The sequence below is a fragment of the Mugil cephalus genome, chromosome 15, assembly GCF_022458985.1.
Source record: "Mugil cephalus isolate CIBA_MC_2020 chromosome 15, CIBA_Mcephalus_1.1, whole genome shotgun sequence".
NCBI lineage: Eukaryota > Metazoa > Chordata > Actinopteri > Mugiliformes > Mugilidae > Mugil > Mugil cephalus.
Genome location: NC_061784.1, coordinates 23,040,110 through 23,061,850, shown reverse-complemented (window position 1 = coordinate 23,061,850; position 21,741 = coordinate 23,040,110). Strand labels below are relative to the sequence as shown.

Sequence of the window (21,741 nt, the reverse complement as noted above, 5' to 3'; positions counted from 1 at the left end):
CCTTCAATTTCATTTTTAACGTGCGTTTTAACCACAGAAAACAACGAAGACGGAAATGAGGTAATAGTTAAGATAGAATTTAGTAATTAAATGTGACACTGGTTCAGAATGTTTGGCCACATCTGATAACAGAGAGTAACACTTTGCAGCATGACGCGAAACCTTCAAATAATTCATCAGCTTCAGTGATCACGACACGGACAGACTAGGATCTACTGCTCTCAGCTGTGTGTGTGTGTGTGTGTGTGTGCGTGTGTGAGTGAGTGTGTGTGTGTGTGTGTGTGTGTGTCAGCAGGAAGACTGTGGACCATAAACACCACTAAGTTGAGATGGAGCTCCTTTCCATGCAGGGAGTGACGACAGAAAACACACACACTCAGTCACACACACACACACACACACTCGCACACACACACACACACGCACACCCACACCCACACACACACACAGACACACACACACACACTGGAAGTAAAGGGGCACTCTCTGGCCTGCATTTGGTACCACTTAGAAAAGCAAACATGGGCCAACACATGACACAGCAGTGGGGTTGACAAAGCAAACCCAGCGTCCACACACACACACACACCCACACACACACACACACACACACACACACACACACACACACACACACACGCTGGAAACACTCCCTTTGTCTGTCTCAGCAGATGGCTTTCATCACATGCGAACGTGTCAGTGCACTGACTCTGTGGGACAAGTGTTTGTGTGTGTTCCGTGAAAGTTCACTGTAATTAGCAGACAACAGATGGATCCCTTTCATTTTCTAGCCATAACATTATGACCACCTTTCCTGATATTGTGTCAGTCTCCCTCCAAACTGCTCATCAGAGAGTGGACTTCTGAAGATCATCCCACAGATACTTGATCAGTTCTAGTGGATTTGGAGACTTTTGAATTGTTTGAATTATTCTGAGTGTCATTGCTATGGGGTGGGGGGGCGGGTGGGGGTCTGGTCTAGGTGGGAGCTACATGTCCAACATCCATGTGAATGAATAAAAGGGCCAAATGTTTCCCAGCAGAATTGAATTGTGAATTGTCACAAGACCGTTTTAATGTTATTAACTTCTGTGTCAGTGGTCATAATGTTGTGGCTGATCCGCATACACGTCAACATGTCATGCACAACCCTCTTCAATCTTCATTCCCGTTTAATGGGCATCAAACTGCCCGTCTCAACAGGGAATTTAAAGAAGGAGCAATATTAAAGAAAAGTAAAAAGAGACGTAAAACTTAAGCTCTAAAATCTAAATCTCACTGAGGCTGTGAAGTCAATAAGCGCTGCGTTTGTTTACGGTGGCTTTTCTTTGCCCTGTAATAGCACTTTGCTCATCAGAAACCGACTGAATGGTGGTTGGAGGCCAACACAGTGATCAACAACAAAGGCTAAATAAAGCCTGGGAACAAAAAAGAAGCGAACAATGACAAACGGAGTCCCGACCAGAATGAACTGAGTCGGGTGGTTGAGTGGGGGCAGGAAGGGTCGGGGCGGGGGGACGGGGGACGGGACGGGGGACGGGACGGGGGACGGGACGGGGGACAGGGGGGATGGGACGGGGGGACGGGACGGGACGGAGAGAAGCGAGAGAAAGGAAAGTCATATAGCTTCAGTGAAGGAAGAAGGGAACTGAGCTGAGAAACAGCTGGAAGACAAAGAGAGAATAAAGGAGGAGGTTTTATTTTAAAGACAGAGGAGACGTTCAGTCCAACTCATAATGAGACAAAAAGTTTTATTTATACGTCTAATGCCACATTACAAACTTCATTCATTCATTTACTGTGTATTAGAATTACTGGGGTTATGTTTTGTGACATAATAACAATCCCAAAACTAAAAAATAAGTAAATAAATGGACATTTAGGCCAGAAAATGTTAAGAAACAAACTTATTGCTGCTAAAACTGCACCGTGCAGCAAAAACAGCAACTAAACGGTCGATTGGTGGAAAAGTGACGCAAAACGATAAAACGAAGCCTAATTTTATTTCTTCACATGTTTGCTCGGATTAATTACCAGCCTCCATCTGCACAGAAACAACATAACACAGACACTGAGCTGTGTTTATTTTTTTATATAGTATTGTAAGACCACTCATATAGTGAAACCACATCTTCAAAACACATTGTCGCAACACAAAAATAACAATAATAATAATTTATTGATTGAGTTTACTCAATATTTCTTGGTGCTAAGATCAAATTAATACTGTGTTCACACTGAACTGGCTTCTAGTTCTGGTAACTTAATAAAATTGATCAGATGTCCCAGTATGTTCATGACTTTAAACACATAACACCTAAATATTTCTTTTAAATAATGTGAAGAAACTTCATTTTTATGAGTTATCAACTTAAAAATTATCATTTACGTCATAGATCTTCAACAGGGGGTCTGAAACCCTCTAGGGGCTGTGTGGGGGTACTGCAGGGAGGGGTCGCAAAATCTTTGGTTGATTAGACATTTTTCATATATATATATTTTTTAATTTCCCCCCACAAATTTAAATTAGTTTAAATGCACATTAACATGAATCCAACATAGTCAGTCTCAGCCTCTTGTACGCAGCAGGCCCCACCCCTATCGCTGCTGAGCCAATCACAAGGCAAAATGATGTTAATTATGTATATTTATAAACAGCACTAACACTTTAATATAGAACAAATATATCTGGTATTAGTCTCTCCATTAATTTGGTCCTTGGCCTGAAAAACACTGAAGTCTCCTGGTTAACGTTGGCAAATACTCAGCAGGTCACAGCTGTAACTCAGTGCAGTCGTTGGTTTAAAGTCATTTCATGAGAAGTTGTCAGAACCTTCAAAGACTGAAGGAACGTTTTGATTTTAGAGTAGTTGGAAATGATCCACGCAGCTTTTAGGAGTTGAAAAGGAGGAACACACTGTACATCAGATTGAGACTTCCCCATTCTTCTCCTCTCTTGTCCCGGCCCAGGTCACATAGTTATCGTATCTTAGCAACAGGCACAAAGGAGCCAGATCGGGACAAGGAGCACAATGTTCTGTTTCTGGGTCTTTCTCGTGTTTACAGCGTTTCTTAATCATTCCTCTTTATCTATCTCTGTTTTACGTTTTCCCTCACTCCCCGTGCATCTCCAGCTCTCCGTGTCGTTTCCATGTCGTTCTGTTTAGTCAAATCTCTTTTTATTCTCTGTCCCACTCTCCCCCCTCTTCCTGCTTTCACCCTCTCCCTCTCTCTCTCTTTCTCTGTCTCGTTTTGGCACTACTGCCACGCCTGCTGCTGACACAGCGAACACAGACAACCGGGGAGGTTTTCCTCTCTCTTTTTTTATTTATTGTAAAAGAGCATCTGTGGGGTGAAATCATCCTGCAGGCTGCAGGCTGCAGGCCGCCGGCTGCCGCTGGAAAAATCCACAGCAGGAATGTGGGACAATCTGACTTTGGAATCCGAGCGGAGAAGACGGGGCTAGAAATGCCCTGCTCTGGCTGGAGCTGACCTCATAATTTGAAGGAAAACACCAAACTTTGGGGCCAGTTTTATAACATTCTTGTGGAATGTAGGAGAACACAGACACCACAAGTATCCGAGTGTCCCCTTGTTCCATTTGTCCTGGAGCTGCACTCGCGGATATTGAGACCGTCTGCAAGTCGGCATCGCACAAATGTTTCCTAATTACTCTTGGAAGCAGGAAAATTTGAGCTTCCTCGCTCACTGTAAATGCAACGTGGAGCATTTGTCGACATTAATTGAAAAGGAAACTATTGAAATAGTGAAAATAATTAGAGTTTTAGGCCTAAATCCAGGATCGCGTAGTGTAAAGAAGAATAAACAGGTTTAGTGGAGAGATATTTTGGTGGATGTGGTTGGTGGATCCGGATAAGCTCTAACTAATCCAACACTGGACAAAGGTAGAGAGTGAGTGGAGCTGAGGTGGGCGGCTTTGCACTTTTTCATGCAGCTCTCTGGTAAATATACAACTCAGAGCGAAGTTTACATCCTCTATGAACGTTTATGGAGCAGTTTTCCTACATATTGTGCATTGTTCTATGTTTTCCTCTGCAGGAGGCTGCACGTCTTATTCATTTTAAATGTTAAATGCATCCTGCATGGGTAGGTTTAGCAATAGAGACCAATCCGGCCTTTTTGGACCAGGCTGTGATCATGTTGGCCCTTTTAAAGCCAGCATCAAGAAACTTCATTTCTGCTTTGAAGCTTGGGACAAAGCTTCGTGGTGCACCAACATTTTTAAATCAAATTTCAAAACAATCTAGAGCAGTGGTTCCCAACCTCGGTCAGAGATCTCAGGGGGTCTGATCTGAGCTCACCATCAGTTTTCACCTGTTAACCAATGCACAATATGCAGGACTTAAAGTTTTCCAGCACCATGACAGATCTCTGGTATGTGTCATGATTAAAAAAGAAAAAAAACGTGTTGATGTGGGATACTGTCAGGTTGGAGCAGTTAATTAAGTTCATCTACCAATTAAATGAGAGTAACAGCTTCCCCTCTCCAAACTAACATCACTAGACAATCAGACGTAGGGTGGGGTTGGGTCTCCAGCTCCAGCTGATGGTGCATTCAAGACAACTTGGGGAAATTTCTTAGATACAAGTAGCTCCTAGGAAAAAAAGGTTGAGTCTCTTTTCCTCTAGGCCGCCGGTTTATCAAGCTGAGCAAACTGAAGACATCACTCCTGAAAGAAATGGTACATCCCCCCCCTCCACCCCCCTCCAACAAAACATCTCATCTAATGTCATTCCCTGACATGACAACCATGACCTACTCGCAGCCCGCAGGCCATCCTCTTCAAAACAGGAAATGTAGGAGAATATATGACCTTCCCTTTCGCACGGAGCTCGCAGCGAGAGCGCGGGGCGATCGGAACAAACGGCACAAAGCGACAGCGTGAACCGAGCCGACAGTACAGCGGGAAACTGTTCTCCAGCGGAACAAGGTGAAAGACGCAGCGGAGGCAAAGAGCCAGAGGATGACAGAGTAGTTTTCCTTCTGTTGTGACATGTTGCAGTTGTTCTGCGCTGCCTAAGAAAGGCTTTGTTGTCCCGCTCCGAGTCATCGCTGGTACAAGGCAAACCGAGTGCCATTCCAACACAAACAGTGGAAAAAGAACGTTCATAATTTATCATTACGCCAACAGTTGGTGAATAAATCATATTAAGGCAACAATGCTCAGGAAATCTTTCACACATTCTGTTTTTTTTTCTTTTCAGCTTTGTCCAAAGCCTTTCTCTCCACAATGTGGCGTCAAACAGTTCGACTGTGGGACTCGCAGCTTCTGGAAAACATATCGTCGCTGATAAACTCTTAACAACCTGTGGAATAAAAAGCCCGAGTGGCAGCAGCAGCAGCAGCAGCAGCAGCAGCACTGATACGAGAAAAAGAAGGAAAAGAGGGTGGAAACCACACTAACCAGATTAGTGCCAGTCTCCAAATAGCCTTCGTCCACTTCCTCTCCTACACCCGGCACAAACCTGACCTCCGTTCCAGACGGCAACACAAACATACAGAAAAACACACGGCCTGCAGATCCCACCGAGACCCAAACCGTGACCTTCTGAACTCGCTCGGACCAGAAGCATTGTTCACTGCAGATCACTTTAAAGCTGCGACGCTGAAATCTGGCTCATTTTACCCAGAGAGCCGTCCCAGCGTTTGACAGATTACATAAGTCTGCCTATTATAAGCCTGATCGTGTTCTGAGTGAATTCAGGAGTAATTACACAAAGTATTTTTGTTTGAACTGGTTCTTCAAAATAAAAAGCAGGTTAATTCCATCTTTAAAGTAGCAGAAAGATTGTTTTTTACGCGGGCGTCTTTATATCAACAGACTCTAAAATGGATATAAAGCATAATAATCAAAGTATTCATCTGCACTAAGCTGCAAAACCACCTCCGCCAAATCTAATCTCTCAGCCGTGTCCGCCTTGATCGATAAAAAGTGCATGAAGTTTCTAAAACAAAATTAAGTTTGGCTACTGATCTACTGCAGATACATCATTGTCATAATCGACGTGGAACTGAGGCATCCAAAATATGCAGATTCAAAACCATTATAGATATTGCATCAGCCATTCCAGTCCTAAATAAATTACATGGCTAATGAAGTATTCTTGAGCTCTACAGCGTGGCAACTCGCCCTCCACGGATGCCAAGCTCACTTTTTTAAACTGAATGCTTGGATAAATCGCCAGCGAACCAGCTGCCAACACACCGTCCGAGTGCCAGCGCTAACTGTATTGAAGATGTTTGTCGCGCTGCCAGCGTTCTCCGTCTAAGACGACACAGAGCAGCAGCTCTAAGTACACGCACTGTGTGACATTAACCAGGAAATAAATCAGCAGTCTCTAACTGGCTTGGCTGAAATCCTTCCTGACCTCATTCCATCAAGTCTTATGAGATAGATGGAAAAAGGGATTAAGAAAAAAATGAAAAAAAAAAACAAAACGAAGGTAGAACGAGGGAAAGGTTATCTGTGTTCGACTAGCATTAAAAAATTTTGATTGTTTGCAACTCTGGCTAGAAGTCGGTGTCCAAAATATGATGGCTTGCAAATTGGTGAAAATTGGCAGTAAAGTGAGGAATTTACAATGCAGCTCATGGTCGTAAAATCTAGTTTGCAGCTGTGATAAAGTAAAAGTGTCCAGTACAGTGTCAGTGTGGCATGCAGAAAACACAATGAGATCAAATGTAGAACTCTGAGAATCGGCAGATGGACACCAAAGATGTACACAACATGACTGAGGACCAGAGAGAGGGCAGGAAGGAAGACAATCAGTATGTTTACATACGTAAGAAATTAATTATTGTCTTAATCGAAATGTAACTGGACTCAAGTGCATGTAAACACGTTACTCCGACTACATTTTGAGTTATCCGTTTAAAATACCCAAACAATGAGATTGGAAATCGATTTTCTCCGACATGTATACGCCTTAATCAGACTTTAACTGGACAACACATGTGCACATGCTCCACAATCGCTGGTGTACGACCCCGGAACAAAAACATCCAAGATAGACGTTCGCAGAACAAGAAGAAGTTAAACAGAACCGGTAGAAGAACCACATGAGGGATAGCGCCATCTATCTGCACCATAATTAGCGCACACATTACGTACGAGATTGAAAAAGCAGAACTATTATCCATCTGGTTGTTGCTTGAAATGGCGGTCTGCTGCATGAACGACTGTGTTCATTATATGACATAATAGGTCAACCAGAAAGGACACGTATTAACCAGCTGTAAAGACACATATCGCCACCTAGTGTGGAGGAGGAGGACATGTTCACGTCAGTTATTCCATTTTCTCCGTTGCATGTAAACTGGGACAAAGACCACATTCAGAAAGTTGGATTTCGAGCATAGCTCCAATAAACTGTGCATGTAAATGTGGCATGCAGAAAATACAATGAGATGTTGATGAAAGATCCAAAGAAAAGTGTTAAGAAGAAGTAAAACAACAGCTAAACTCACACATTTACCAAACAATTGATCAATGACTTCAGAAAAGCTAATAAATGTAATTATAATAATGTAAATGTGCATTCTGACAAAAGCTTTCCCAGGCTTATAGCGACCACCCTTCCTACGTTCGTTGTCATAAATCTGTCGAAAAAAGATTGAAATAAGAACAAAAAACAAGAAGAGGAAGTAGGTTCTCCTCTGAGTCAGAATGACTGACCTTAAGGCTGATAATAATATAGCACAGGAAATATCTCGTGCAGAACCTTCGTCTAGAATTGATCGCACGACCTCGTGAGGCGTGTTCGTTCTCAGTTTCACAAAAACCCACAGCTATTAATAACTGATGGGTCTGTTACCAGTGGTGGTTAAACAGTTTTCTTAACTGACGCTTACAAATAACCTTTATATATATATATATATGTAGTTGGTCCCCTTATAAAACGAAAGAATTTCATCAAAAAGCTACTTTTGGATTTACTTTGAGATCTAAAGGCAAAGCCCTGATCAAAGCTTTTCTTGACGTAAGTTGTTTTTGGCCAACATGTGCCTCCAACTCGGCCAAGAACCAGTCATCCACCGTGCAGATGCAGCAGGTCATCTCGTTGTGTATCTAATGCCATCTGACGTTCACCAACCACCACCTCCCTCCCTTTAGCCTCCCTCCACACACCTTGCAGCCTTTCATGTGCTCGGGCAGCAGAGAATTTCCTGGAGGTATCAGAGGTTATTCGGAGAAATCTATCTTCAAACTGAATCCTGGAGGAGGAATGAAAAATAAATTGCACTTTGATCTCCCTCTGGACGTGGAGTCCAGCTCCCAACGTGTCCTTAGAAACCTCTCCCTTCGCTCGGGCTCATTCTTCCTTCTCCCCAGAGGCAGAGAAATATGCATTTAAATTAATATTCTTTTGGTTCCATGAATGGGCCTCAAAGTCTTCACCCAACCCCCACTATCCCCGGCCCTGAAAGCTCAACCTTAAGCGCGCCAACCTTGCCCCCCCCCACCCCCCCTTGCAGACCAGGCACCTCCGAGCTGAAATCTCCCTTCCCTGCCCTCTCTGCTATTTCCTCCGTTAATCCTCGGTTCTCCCGTTTGCTCTCTTTCCTGCCAGAATGTTACTAGGTTATCAGGGCAATCCTGTTAATTCACAAAGATTTACGCCTTGAATTTGACCCCCCCCCCGAGCGCTCATCTCCTAACGTGCATCTGCGCATTAGCAAGAAAAGAAAAAAGAAAAAAAAATGGTGGGGGTGTCGTCTGACATTAGGCAAATTTGTAAATGTGCAAAGCAAACTAGTTGTGTGTCCATGCTGCAGTGCGTACGCATGCATGTGTGAGCAAGCTGTCAGTGACACCTGCTGCAGCCTCGGTCAAGCTGCTGTGAGGTTAACGAAGGCCAAGAGGCAAGAGAGGAGATTATTGGAAACATGACGTCTGTGGGAAATTATAGGAAAATAAATCACAAGAAACTGAAATTATACTTAGATTAGATTACAGATTTTCCCATTAAATGTCATTATAAAATCTGGTGTATATCTGATATATTAGAGAAGATGGTGGCGATAACTCACACTTCCCCATTGTCTCTTTTCCAGTAAGGGACAAAAAGCAGCCCTGAAGGCACCATCACACGCTTTATTAGTGTCTCCGTCTCCATTCATGGGCCATTACAGTGTGCACAGACAAAGTACGTGTCCTGTTTTCCAAGCCTGAGACAGTCTTTTGTTAGCGTAGCTACTGCTCCATCTCCCCCCTTTTTCTTTCCCCGTCTCTCGTTCTGTCAGGACGGATCACAGCAGCCTGAGGGATGTGCAGACGACTACACCCATCAACTGAAGGTCTCGCTCAGAGGCCCAACAACAGAATATGAGGCTGGAGGTTCAAACCCACAAATTAACTGTTATAAACCTGCTGGTGCACTCGCACAGGACAAGGTTTATGTAGGTCCCCCTTGTGCCTCCAAATCAGTTGGCACTTGCTTGCTAGCTTAACGGAGCTATGTTCAAAATTCGATTTCTGAATGAGGTCCTTGTCCCAGTTTACATGCAAAAATTGAAATAACTGTCAAGAACATGTCCTCCTCCTCCACACTAGGTGGCGATATGTGTCTTGTCAGAAGTTTAATACGTCTCCTTTCTGGTTGAGCTATTACGTCATATAATAACCAGATTGATAATAGTTCAGCTTTTTTAATCTCGTAAATAATGTGTGCGCTACTTATGTTGCAGATAGATGGCGCTATCCCTCAGGTGGTTCTTCTACCGGCTCTGTTTACCTTCTTCTTCTTCTGCGACCAGCTTTCTTGGATGTTTTTGTTCCAGGGTGATACACCATGGAGCATATGCACACCCGTTGTCTAGTTAAAGTCTGAATAAGGCGTATGCATGCTGGAGAAAACCGATATCCAATCTCATTATCTGGGTATTTTAATCACATAAGGAGATTTTAGTTGGAGTAACGTGTTTATTCGTTAATAATAATTTTTCATCTGACTGAACTATTTAACTAATTTATTGGTGATTTACATATGAGGATTTCTCGTAACCTGGCAGGGTGCTGTATGAGCTTAGGGTGGGATGTCTGTCGCTCATGTTTTGTGCTTGGGGATGAAGCAAACTCTGTCTCTTGTGGGATTTAAGATTGTCACGTCCTCTTTGAGCCGGGTTCTGACAACCAGTCCAAATAAAATCTTTGGCATATTTGTAATTTTTTCCATCATTTATCCCACAGATACTTGATCAGTTTTGGATCTAGTGAATCTGGAGGCCAGATCAGCTGTTCCTAAAGTGGTTTTGTGTGTGCATCCTGCTGGGGGAGTGTCATTGCTGGTCTAGTTGGGTGCTACATGTCAAAAACAAATGTTTTCCAGGACAGCACTGAATTCTCACAAGACGCTCAATGTCATTTTCCTATCAGTGGTCATAATGTTGTGGCTGATGGGTGTAGATGCAAACAGCCTTTTTGTGTGAAGTGACATAAGAAATGAGGGACATGACACCTCCGTCCAGAAGCAGCTATAAAGAAACCGTGGTCACGATTTTGAAGAAGTAAATGTCTGAGTAAACTTTGCTGCAGACCACAAACCACCATGAATAAATTATAGCTACATGTTATATGTGAGGCCACGGGCGGCGCGCACGTTTAAGAGAGCTGAACAACGAGAAGCTTCAATAAACTACTGCAGAGTGTGTCCACGTTTTATTTACCCAGTCACCACCGGGTAAATAACCTGCACAAAGAATTAACCGAGCAGAAAAATAATTCAAGACATTTTAAAAAAGGGGAAGTTGAGGTGTCCACGGCTTGAGCGTCCATCTAGGAAATTCTACTAGACAACCTATAAATGAGACCAAAGCCTCGTTAACAGTCAACCTGAAAGGGGAATTCCACTCGATTTACTTCAACATGTTGATCGTTTGGCTTAGAACAATCTCATCAATGGCCACTTAAAGAAACAGGAATAAATCAGATTAGCTGGAGATCACACGACGCGTCCCGACATGTGATGGTCCGCTGCCGGTCGATGGGAAACCCAACGCGGAGACGAATGAGCTGTGTATTATTGTGGCTTTGCTGTTTACGTTGTGAGCCAGCAAATTTGCTTTTATCACTATTTGATCCTTTGCAGTTTTCCTGTGGTCAGATTTTGATTCTCGCTGATCATCTCCCAGTGTGACATCTTCACAGTGAAAACGAGTTTTATTTGCAAGACGCGTAAAAGAACGGTGACGGCCACGATATGACGCACTGCAGCATCCTTTAATGTGTAAACTGTGTATTTGTTTATGTGAATATCGCTTTTATTCTATTCATAGCGCATGTGTTCAGAGCCTTGATTGACGTTCGGCCTCATTTTACTCTTCACAAAAGACTGAAATGAGGGCGAACGAAGCCACAACAAAACGCACCAGTGGAGAGGTTGTGTTAGGCTGGAAGTTTGCATCTAAATTTAGAAGAGCGAAGAATTTCGTCTGTGCAAACTCACTCGTCTCACTGGCTGATGGCTCTGTCATAATAATGAAAAACAGACAAGTTTTTGCATCTGGCTACGAGTTATTTGTGTTCACAACTCATGTTGGTATAAGGTGCGTGCGCGGCCAATTATCCTGCGTCGTCTAATGTCACGTAAAGCATTAACTCCAGATGATAAAAAATAAATAAAATGAAACAATTGTGCATATTTGCTGCCCTGCAATGACTTAGCTTCAGCTTCTTTGTCGTCAAGTAATAATGAGACTAAGAAAGACAAACACAGTAGTGAGGGACAGAGGGAGCCACCTCAGCAAACAGAATAACCTCAGCGTTATAAGAGAGTGACTAATCTTTGACCTCAATTTCAATTTACAAGTCAGAAGCAGCCTTCACAAAGCTGTAACGATGGATAATAATTCAAGAAAAAGCCAGTTTAACCGGTTGTTCGCCGCTGCCCATGAGAAGAAACGCTGATTCATGAGTGCAGCTGGTTCTCATTCAAAGGCTCAAGTACAAAAAAAGTTTATTTGTACGCGGCAAAATGAAACATCTTTGCATATTTTACACTTTATTATCATTTAACTTCACCATTTATATGCATTTAATTGCAATAATCAGTTGCTAACAGGATGAATGATAAACCCCTTTAACACTGCAGACTATGTTCAGGATATGTTGTTGAGGAGGGAGGTCTTCATTACCGTCCTATGCTATTTTTATTCTCTTTATTTAACCTTTATTTTATCAGACTAGTCTCACTGAGGTCAATGATCTCATTTTCAATGAAGACCTGCCCAAAATAGCAGCAGCATAGAAAGTTACAGACATACTGTACATTAAAAGTAATATTAGTCCAGTACCAGTGATAACATTAAAAATAGCTTCAAACAATGACAAGCACCAACTGATGTATTTATCACTGAGGTCATGGGAACTTTAAAATTAGATTCAGGTCTTTTTTTTAAGGCTGTTCCAGGTAAGAGGAGCCGAGCGCTTAAAGGCCTTTTTACCCAATTCAGTCCTTAAACTTGGTCCAGACAACAGAAGCTATAGATACCACCAGCTTTCTGAGCAATCATGGACAAGATACAAGAAGGGAACTCGTCTATCATGGCTTTACAGATGAACAGGTACCAGTCACTGAGCCTTCACATAGTCCACTTCATCAGACATGACCTTGATCCATGCACATCACCTGAGATTGCTCAGCAGTTCAGCCGAACTGAACCGCGTTCGATGTGACCTGAAACTAGATACGATGCGCATCCCTCTGTACTAGACATGAGAACTGATCTTTTATTTCGTAATGAAGGAATTAAAAACCGGGCACTCTCAAGCAAAATCTTTGCAAATATGAGTCAATTGTTTTAAACACAAAAGCCAATATTATTGTTCCAGCCCGGAGACCCGCCCTCCGCCTGCAGCATCAACCGCATGCTACTGGAAAACTGGTGTGGTGTGTTTGATGAAGTTTCCTGCAGACATGGCCTTAAGCCCCCGCCTTAATAAACTTAATCCCTTTCCACCTACACAACCGTCGCCCTGAAGTGTTTGATTATTCATTCTGACCTCGCACCCTTGAGGCCTTGCAATCAAGACCAAAATGCAAAGTACCACAAATCTTGAGTGCAACTGAAAGAAAATCATAAATCTAAAAGGTTTTTTACATATAGCAAGAGATTCCCTACACCTACAGTAATCTGAACCCTAACCCTAACAAGACAGAATACGTTCCAGATTACCGCCACTAAGCCTAAGAGTTGTGTCTGTGAGTGTGCAGAGTATGAATATCAAATGCGTGATGCTGCGACACACACACACACATACACAAAAAAAAAAACCCCAAGCCAGCAAAGACAGAGCCGCAACCTGGGGGATTAAATATTCTTAGCAGGGAGGTTATTTCTGGAGCAGGCGGGACGGAATCTGAACACACAGGAGCTGAACACAGACACTGTCAGACACACACACTCGAACACTCCCTCGCTCACCATGCCAGCCGAGTGCGGTTTGTTTGGGTTGGCGCTGAGAGGCAATGGAGGCAAGTCTTCTGCCCAGCCCACCCCTGTGAATACTCTGTCTCTTTTACACACACACACGAACACACACAACAGTGAATTAAAAGTGCATGTTCTCCAGTAAAAGCATGCGCTGCAAATGTAAACACCGGCACGGTTTTAAAGTGGTGACGATGAGAAACGAGAAAATATCGTTCCAACTGGCTGGAAGAAGGTGGTGGAAGTCGAGCAGCTGCACGTTTCCTTCCCCCAACAAACACCGAGCCAAACAAGCGCAGGATGCGTGTCCTGGGATGGGACCCACTCAGCTACACTTCATTTCATTATTATGAGACTGTTGTTAATCAGCCATAATGTCACAGAGTGCTATCAGTGTACTAGACTTATTGGTACAGAGATGAACCATGACATTAATACAGGAGGAGTAAATAACCTTTAAACCATATTGTGACAAATGTTCTTCTGGGAAACTTTTGGATCTGGTTTTCATTTGTGTTGATGACGAGAATAAATGTAATCGCATGGCAATGACGCTCCTTTACGGCAGCAGTTATTCCCAGAAGGACAATTTAGGAACAACTTAAAAAAACAGCACAACGCATCGACCTGGGACGGGAAAACTTATCAAGTATGGCAATATATCACTATGTTCCCTCTTCCGACATAATATTGATTTTGAATGTCTTAATATCGATTTTCAAAGGAAAAGTCATGTTTTGGGCCGATCGCGAACAAACTCCTGCACCTCAGATCATTTGGATTATTATTTTTTGTATCACTGTCACTGTTTTATCACATGTATTTTAAGCTGCATTTAAAATTTCTCAGTTAACTATGTAGAATATTGCAACATAACAAAACATCGCACTAATTTATCGTATCGTGACTCAAGTATCGCGATACGTATCGTGAAGTCCTCGCCGATACCCACCCCCACTAGATCCCAAGTATCTGTGGGGACGCATTGGTGAGAGACATTAGAGACATGTCCACTATTGTTCAGTTTGAAGTAATGAATCGACTTCAAAACAAACAAACCAGTCCTCAGTAGCTTATTTTAAACCTGCACCAGGAGCTGTACTTAACTTTGCATTACCATGAGTTATGTTGGGTCAATCCGGCTGCTTTGAAACCTGAAACCGTGGCTCCTTCCACTGGCTTTGCATACATTTGCATGGCCTCTAGCATTTTGTTTTCTTCTACCGTACCGTAAGTACTTTTCGCTACTAGTCTTGGTCAGCTTCGTCTGTACACGAGACTCTCCACAACACCGACACAGCTCAGGTATTGTGTTGAATAATTCAGCATCCATTCTTTTCTGTGACTGGTTTTTCCATTAATCACGGGGATGGATGGGGGTACTGGGGCTTAGAGGAGGTCCAGTGGGTAGTCCAGTAATTACAATGTTAGTGGTGTGTCAACACAACCTTTTGTTGAATCCAAAAGACCAGCAACTCGCATGGTAACTCGCTCACACACAACTGCTAGTAGTTAGCGCTCTGTCTCAAAGCCGGACCGTAGCGTAGTGTGTTTTCTTCGGACTGATGCCCAGTGTGATTACTCCACCGCAGCGGGGGTTTGCTCATGTCTCGTTCTTATAAAAATAACACCTCCTCTGGCGAAATGCATTACACGTCCAGGCCGAGCCGAGCCAGGCCAGGCCGAGCCGAGCCAGGCCAGGCCGAGCCAGGCCCGTCTGCTGTGGCACAAAAAAATAGCGAAACAATGGGAGAAATTTTGAGCCCTCACTACCTTAACTACACACTCGTCCATTCAGCCACGGTGCCATTTCCAATCATGGACGAGGCGGCGCTCTCTGCGAGCACTTATCCTATTTTATTAACGCGAAACAGAGTCGAAGACAGAGAAGCAGATGGAGGAACTTTGGGGGAGAAGAAGACGAAGGAGACTGACTAAAGGAAATGAGCGGGGACAGGAGGAGAATAACGAAGAAAATCCTGAAGGAAGATACGATTTAATATGTCGAGAGTCAAAAGAATATGACAAGAAAGCGCTGGGAGGAAAGTAGACGAGGCAGAGGAGGAGAAGCGGCAGGAAGAAAGAAGAATAATGGTTTAGCTTCGAGTCTGACTGAACAAAAGAGACTTAAAGACGCGTTCTTTCATTACTTATCTCAGGAACCGGATAACAGATTAACTCAAAACATTGTTTTCCAGATGAAAGCAAAACCTCACCTGTCAATCATCACCTGCTTTAAGACGAGACGGCTGGTTTCATGATTTAATCTTTCTATTCTCTCCTGCCCGTCTGCGGGTGTGGCATCGGTGCCAGCAACTAAGATATCAAGTCAAAGTGTTTGAATTATGTAAATCGCTCCGTGATAATAGGTTAAAAATGCTGCACGTCGTGTTTTGAAAACTCCACGAAATGTGGGAACTTTCCCACGGATCCTTACTCATGTGGAAACAATCTTGTGATTGTCTCCGATAGCCGCGGAAAAAGAGGGCTGTGGGTTCACCTTTGAAAAAAATAAATAAATAATCGTGGAGAGTTAGCATCTTGATATGGGGCTTTGTTATTTGTTTTTTTGCCTGAAAGACAAAAGTGAATTGGTTTATCGCCGCCTGCGTGATTCATTGTCAAGAAAATCTGCAAAAGCAAAAGCGTGCGGCAGAGATGAAGAGTTATTGTCTGTGGAAAATGGTCTAAATAAAAAAAAAAAGAAAAAGAAGAGAGAAACGGTTTTAGGGCGTCCTGTAAATTCACCAAGCTGCAAACACTCGCCTCCGTCTGAGATGGAGCCGAGCGCATGACATCTTTCCACTCTTTTTTTTGTGAAGAGGGAAATTTTTAAGCTGTTGCTTGTAAATAGTCTAGAACAGGGATGGGCTGTCTGCCCTGTCTGAACATACCTGTCTGTCCGTCTGTCATATTGATCCCTTCTGTCTGCAGAACTGTACTGCACTGTGCACAATGTGTGCGGTCGCAATATGTTAATGAGTGTTATACGTCCCCTAATGTCCGTCATACAGTTTATTTCTGTTTTTAATGCATTAAATGTTCCAGGTTCCCTTTTAACACCAGGGACAGTGGATGAAAACTAGCCTCTTGGCTAATTCTGGCTCATTTAGGATTTATTGTACCTACAGTAATTTAGCATTTATTAATGTGCATTGTCCCAGACAAATAAACCAATTAAAAAAATTTAAAAAAAAACAGGGATGGACAACTGGCAGTTTCAAATTCTAACTACCCAGGTAGATGGAGGATGTCACGTCATAGTGCATCCACAGGGTTTTCTCCATCAGCGAGGAAGAACCGGCATTAGACGTCAACAAAGACTGACAAGGACTCGATAGCCAACAGGTAAAACCACAAGTTTTCTAGAAGGGAAACAGTCCTACTGACTTACTAGGGCTGAGGTGGAACAGTTCTGCAGGAAAATATCGATCTTTGAATCGTAAAAACGAACAAAATGAGCTCTTACGCTTCATGTCGACCCTCTGCAGCTTTGTTCCATCTTTGAATGGTAATTTTTATTCATGAAAGCTGTTTGCACTTGAGAAAAAATCACGAGTATGTGGTTGTTTTTTGTTTGCTTGTTCAAACCCTTTGTTGCTGAAGAGTGGATTCTTTACACGTGCAATCGAACATGAAAGATATTCTGATGTATGTTGGTATGTTGGTCAGCATTTTTATCATATATGTGGTTAGAAAGTTTGTGACGAAAACCTGCGGCCGCTTCCATCACTGAAGTTGCCCATCCCTGGTCTAGAATCAGGGCGTTTCCAACAACCTCTGACTGTATCTAGATCACCCAGTGATCTGCCATATTTCCCAGAAGGCTTTGCAGTACCATGTCCAAGCTTGCTTCTTTCTAGTACACAGGAATTAAACCAATAGCAGTGTTTGGAAACAGCAAAGCAGCAACAGTGTCAGCAGTGGTTTCAGGATCGACACTAAAACGCCGCTGTCAGTCCACATTAGTTTCCCTCTGCATCAAACGAAGTCTTGGACACGACATCAACCTGTTTTCACCCTCCAGATCCCAGTTCCCCTGCAAAGCGGGAATGCCGTCACCATTCCAGCTTCTAACATGCATCATTTGCTCTTCTCCTTCAGTTCTGACTCATTTTAGGAGCTTTGATGTCAAATGATAATTGCTATTTTATCAACAACATGTGTGAACATGAGCGTGAGTGTGAGACAGCGCGCCTGCCTGGTGCATTAGTGCATTTCTGCCCCATTTACACCACACCTGTCCTCTTTTTTTTTTTTTTTTTTTTTCTGCAAATGTTCCCAGCAACATCTCGAGACATCACCGAGTAAAAAGATTTTAATGCTGAATGTGACGCCTGTAGCAAGTCTGTGCAGCGGTTTGTGCAGCGACTTTAAAGCTCCACCTCATCTCATCTCATCACCGGCGGCTCAGGAGTTCCTCGCTCATTATCACACACGTCTCGAACTTGGAAGTGACAGCTCAACACTGTAGGCTAAGGAGGGTGAGCGATGAATGTGAATCTTCAGCTTAAGGCCGAGAGGATCAAAGGGGAACGTAAATCTCCCCTGTCATCCTCCGATTTAGTTTTTCCACGAGTTTAACCAGTTTTCAAAACCTTTCACCAAAAAGTAATGAACAATATATAGAAATGATCCCATATACTTCACAACGCACCGGCCAGTCTGATCAATGCAACACGGATATTAAGTTACATCCTTTGCAAACTGTAAATTCTTGCATTCATTGTGCAATATTTTCTTATTCTATTTGTATTTGACTCCTTGCAACTTCCACTTTATGGAAGCAACTGCAACAAGGAATAATAAATTATTCTGATTCTGTAATAAGCTGAAAAGAAGTTGGACATAGATTGAGCCGACACATTATTTTTTAGATTATTTTAGACTTTAGAAATAGTCAGTTTTAACCTGGGAGGATAAAATGTTGCAGATAATAGGAAAGACTTTTATTTTCTCATGGGATTCAATAATTAACCTGCATTTTTTTTAGCCCAACCATCATAAAATGGTTCTTCTGACACTTCACGGACAATGATAATTGCTGCAATGATGCAGAAACAAATACAATAGTAATGCAGTAAATATGTTGACAGATCAATAGATGGGATGGAGAAGTAAAGATGAACAGAATGGAATTTATTGTGTAATAATTTGGACATAATTGAAATTATCTATAAAAAGCCAAGAGAATGTAAATGGAAACACGCTTTTCCCCATTTTTTATTGGTTTCCTTGGGTCGGCTGTAAAATCAGAACTCTCTTCTCCTGTCAGAGTTTTATTAGTGGATGACCTAAACCTGGAATCCCCTCGGCTGCGTCTTCGAGTCAGCCCGTGTCAGGTGTGGTATTTCACTGTCCACCATCAACAGCTGCAATCAAACAATTTGCCTCTGCAGTAAAAAAGCAGACGTTTAAAGAGCGAAGGAAACGCGCAGATGTCTCTTTTATGAGCGGACGGCGGCGAGCAGGTAGCACTGTGCAAGAAGTAGAAAAGGAACAAGCCTCGGAGATCGATTTTCTTCCCCCTCATTCGTGTTTTTATGGCCTTTGAAGTGATTCGGTTAATGTGCAACAGTTAATGTGTCACATTTGTTTTTGAAATAGCAGATTTCCTGCACGTTTAAATTTTAACCAACACGGAGAAACAATAGCTCGAGAACATTCTCGAAATCGACGTCTCAGATTAATAATTCAGCTACGCTCATGAACACCAGTTAAAATAATAAAATCATGCAGCAGAAAAGGGTCAAACTACAGACAGTGTTTATTATTTCTCCATTTTCAGACTTTATAAGTTCTGTTAATGATGCTGCGACATAACCAAACATGGATTTGTCAGGGCACCATGAGAAGCAGCGAAACAGCATGAGTCATAAGCACGTATCCACGTACTCGGTGCCGCTCACAGTTCTGCATTTAACTAACTGGAAGCGTCAGATGAGCGTTTCAGTCACCAAACTCGATGCATGTCGTGCCGATTTAAATTTAAACACACTGATATTCGTGCGTGAAGCCCACTTCCTTCTTCTCAGCGGTCCCGTGTCGTCTACACGGTAGCAGTTTGAATTAGAAATGGCCTCATGTACGTATTTAGATCTGTGCCACGAGAAAACTAACCTGCCGCTCTAACAGTTCCTCTTTCAGTTCCCCTGGCGACACGTTCCCTGTGTACCTCAAGGTTTTTGGTACTTTGTTTTCTTGCTCCTATGTTCTCTTTATATGCCCCATAACATCTTATGTGCATTTGACACACACATGGGAAGAAGAAGAACACCTGAAACCTTGTTTGCATCTGTGAGGAATATATAGCAGGAGAGAAACCAGCATCGTATCAATCACTGGCTCAGTTACTTGATCGTTGCAGGACGGTGTAACTCAAACTAAACTAAAATATTTATCAGCCTCAGTCTAACTGGAGTCCAGAACTCAACCTGAAACATTCAGCTAATGAGATGAAGGCAGACGCTCTCATTCTATTATATTTTATTTATATTTTATACACAGTTTCTGCAACAAACGCACCAGCTTCAAAAGCTAGCTAATTAGCTCTTTAGCTAATTATTGGTTACTTACATATTATTTGTTTACTTGTATGTTAGAATATGTATAATGTCCTGAGACCCGAGCTTTTCAGTAGGACATAATAGGTATAAAAACTAAGCATCTTTGAACAGAAAGTCATAGTTTTAAAAAAAAAAAAAGTCCACATATGTGGACACTGGGATTATTTCATTATCTATATTAATATAAAGTCACCCAATGTGTGACAATATATGAAACCGTTTATTTTAAGACCTGAACATTGGCTGAGCAAAACCAGAATTGCAAACAACTAGCGAGGTTGTAGCAGAAATGTGTTAAATTTTGTTAAAAGTCGTATCAAACTAAAAACGTTAATAAACATAAATAAATAAAGTTTTAACTGTAGAATGTTTGGTTTTGTTCCTCGTCGACAGAATGAATCCGATGAAATTCCCACTTGCAAGTTTTTAGCGACTAGTGTATTGACCCGTTGCTGCCACTAGATGGCAGACTAAAGTGTCCACTAACGAGGACAACGGGTTTAAATGAAGCAGAATAAGCTGCAATATGAGGACGCAGGGTCTCAAACATATCATTTGCATGTTTGGAATAAATCACTAAATCAAATCAAAATCATTATTTAATGTATTTAATGACCTGAAACTTAAATATATTTTTGAGTTTTCACGTTCTTCCTGTGTCTGCATGGACCCCCCCTCCCAAAAGACAAGCAGCTACAGAAAACAACCTGTTGATGAGTTTTAATTATATCCAAAATCATTTAAGAAAGTTTTTTGAAGACGTTGCACCAGTCATCAGAATAACTTCTGTTCCAATGGACTGGAGGGAAGTTAAGGTCATTTATCACGACTAAAATCCTACCGCACAGCTAAAAAAACTGTCTTCTTCCTAAAAAAAAATCTGTATTTTGCAACAAATTGTGTAAAGATGTTGAAAATCTTTTCCCGGGGACAAATATATGATCCAGCGTGTGCGTGCGTCAGCCCGTCTCCTCAGACAACAGCCGAGCAACAATAGTAAAAAAAAAAAAAAAAAAAAAACGCTGAGCCGAGTCGTGCCCTAGTTTCCTTCTCCTCGGCGCTACGTCACAGCTGGAGGAAGACCCCCAACCCCCACTGAGCTGAGCTGCAGCGGCAACACACACCCAGACGCGTGGACAGGTTTCCTTTACATGCACACACATGCACACACATGCACACACACACACACACACACACACACACACGATAATCTAAAGCAAGACGAAACGGACTTAAGATGAGCTGCAGACACTATGATGCACGCACACAAAGACGTTACACGCCCTCCTCTCATCTTTGTCCCAGTGTGATGTGATGTATTTAAAGGAATAACTTCAGACGCCTCCCTCCTCTGTCCCCAATTCTATCTTTGTTCTCTGCACCTCCTTTCCATCTCCTTCCTCTTCCTACTCTTCCAGAAAATAGAAAATAAGGCCGAGCTTCTAAAGACACCACCACCACCACCTCCTCCTCCACCACCACCGCCGCCTCTTCTTCGTTCTCTCATACTTTTTCCTCTTCTTTGCCCCCCGGCACATGCTCTTCTTTTAAAGCGAGGGTTCACACTTGAGAATTAGTTCTGGTGGAGGAGGCGGTGAAGGAGGTGGTGGAGGAGGAGGTGGAGGAGGTGGGGGGGTGCATGACCCTCATTTATCAGCACAGTTGACAGTTGAGGCCCTGAGTGACTGCTTGTACACTTCTCCTTACTCAACAGCAGTGAAACAA

At 42.6% G+C, this 21,741-nt stretch overlaps 1 protein-coding gene across 1 annotated transcript in view; it reads right to left on the bottom strand.

Moving 5' to 3' along the window:
- Positions 1 to 21,741, bottom strand: part of LOC125020969 (rho GTPase-activating protein 26-like) — an 82,424-nt gene that overhangs the window by 54,000 nt on the left and 6,683 nt on the right. The gene's annotated exons all lie outside the window — the stretch shown is intronic.